Below are 2,739 nucleotides of genomic sequence, written 5' to 3' on the forward strand. Positions count from 1 at the left end.
TAAGCAAAGCACAGAGGGATACATACCATATGTACTCACTCATAAGTGGGAGCTAAGAGAGAAAGAAGGAAGGAAAGAAAGACCACAGTGGTGCATTGGACTTGCAGAGGGAGAAGACATACATTGGGATACAAAGTGGAGGGAGAAAGTGGGGTTGGGAGGGAGGTCAGGGATAATTGGAAGGATAATTGGGTGGGGGACATGGGACATAATCACATTTTGTGGTAATGGGCATGCTGCCAGTGTGGACCTGGCCATCACATCCTAGGCACAAGTAGTGACAATTTGCTTTGTACCCCATGAATATTCATAACCAATAAAAAATAAATAAATTTAAAAAACAAAGAAAGGTAGAAGAAGGTAAAGAAGAAAAGATTTTTTCCTACACACAGATGTCTCTTCTTTCTGAGAAAAAAAAAAAACAGTTTTCAGAATCAATTTATAAAAATAACCATCCCCAGATTTTCTTTCTCCACTACTTTCCAAATTTAAAAACAAACACGAAAAGCAATATTCTCAGGAGCACAGTAATAAACTTCAAGAAAAACTTTGAAAAAAATTATTACATAGCATAGTAATCCAAAAAACACATAGTATTGGCATAAAAACAGACACATAGACCAACTATTTGAGAGCCCAGAAATAAATCCGTGCATTTATGGTCAATTGATTTTTGACAAGATGTCAAGAGCACACAATGTGGAAAAGACAGTTTCTTCAATAAATGATCTTAGAAAAATTGAATATCCACATGCAGAAGGATGAAACTGGACCCTTCTTTTATACCATATACAAAATGAGCATTAACCAAATGAAAAGGAAAGCTATGGAATGGAAGGAAATATTTGCAAAACATGCATATGATACAGAGTTAATATCCAAAGTATATCAAAAATTCATACAACTTAATAATAAAAAACTCAAATAATTCTATTTAAAAATGTGCAAAGGATATAAATAGACATTTTCCAAAAATAGAAATACAAATGACCAGCAGGTATATGAAAAGATGGTCAACATGACGAACCTTTAGGGAAATGTAAATCACCACCACAAGATATCACCTCACACGCGTTAGGGTGGCTGTTAGCAAAATGAAAGAAACACACGCAGGAAAGGGTGTGGAGAAGAGGGAGCTCTTGCACACTTTTGGTGGGGACATAAATCAATGCAGCCATTATAGAAAACAATATGGAGCTTCCTTTAAAAATTAAAAATAGTACTACCATATTATCCAGCAATTCTATTCTGAGTATATATACAAAGGAAAGGAAATCAATATGTCAAAGAGATAACTGCACTTAAAAGTTCATTGCAACATTATTAACAACAGTCAAGGCATGGAAACAACCTAAGTTTGTTGGAAATGGGGGAGTACGTCTCCCTGAAGCGGCTCTTTTAGGATCATTCCAACACAGCTTCAGAAATTCCACTCAGAGAATATATTATACTCACAGATCTCAGAGTGGGGGCCATGCCAAGCAGCAGGTTATCTGGGAGGAGCCCTCAGAGAGCAGTCTCGACCAAGCAGGTGGGAACTGAGAGTGAGAGAGACAGTAAAGAGACAGACTCACAAGCAAGTTCTTTTATGTTGAGGTCAGAGAGCAGAGTACACAAGCGTTGAATGCCACTAGGATACAGTCAGCGGAAGGCACAAAGGGGAACTTGTGGCAGGAACCAGGCTTATCACACTAGGGCACCAGGTTACCTGGGCGTGGTGCTCACAGCCTGTTTGTGAGGATGTTGAGACATTAGGAAAAGAAGTTCTTAAAATATATAATACAATCCATCCTGTGATGCCTCGACATCAACAGTACTAACCGATGGATGACACTTGTTACCTGGGTTTCAGAGATATTCAAGTGAAACAGCTTGACTTAGCCACTAAAGGCAAACTTTGATAATGGTGACAATTAGGAAAAGTTCTATTAGGCATATGATGAAGGTTTGGAGCTCAGTCTACAGCCAGGCACCCCTCTTTGGTCAGGCATCTCTGAATTTAAGGGAATCTGTTGGTGGATACTGGTTATGAAAGATCTTTACTGCTTGGCCTATTTATTCCTCATGGTTTCACCTGTACCTGTCCAGGGTTAATAATGTACATACAGCAAGAGTTACCTTGAGTGGCATAAGCCCCTCCTTCCCTGTCTGGTAAGTAGTCAAGAGCCAGTCTTTTGGGCTAGAGACTCATGGGGTTATTGCATAAGGGACAGTGTTTCATTGTGGCCTTTGAATACGATCTGAAAGGGCTGCCACATGTTGCTGGCTGGCAGCTATGATTTTATTTTGACAAAGGCTGCTACGCTGGTGATAATGCTCACAGCTCCTGTGGCAATGGCAAGTCCTATTAAGACAGGAATACACACTGCTCATTTTGCCCAGCATCCTTGGATTGGTGGAAGTGGGGAGGTACTTGGTGGATAAATAACTATGGGAATCCCCAGTGTAACCACTGCAGACTGGGGTACGGTTTCAGTAGGGGAAACATTGGGTGAGCCAGCAAGGAAAACATGTGCCAATGAGTTTGGGGCACAATAGAAGGTGGTCATTATTCGTGGTATAAGGTACACGTTAGAATGGGGCATTGTGTTTGACAAACGGGAGAGAGTGACTGTGGTGGTCGTGGTTGGAGATACAAGGTTAGAGATTGTGGTGGAAAGCTAGAGGGAGGTGACAGGAAAAGACATCAGGGAGTGGGTGGGGGTGACTGATATGACATAGGTGCCTCCCAGGAAAAAC

Source organism: Galeopterus variegatus, unplaced genomic scaffold, assembly GCF_000696425.1.
Source record: "Galeopterus variegatus unplaced genomic scaffold, G_variegatus-3.0.2 Scaffold1102, whole genome shotgun sequence".
NCBI lineage: Eukaryota > Metazoa > Chordata > Mammalia > Dermoptera > Cynocephalidae > Galeopterus > Galeopterus variegatus.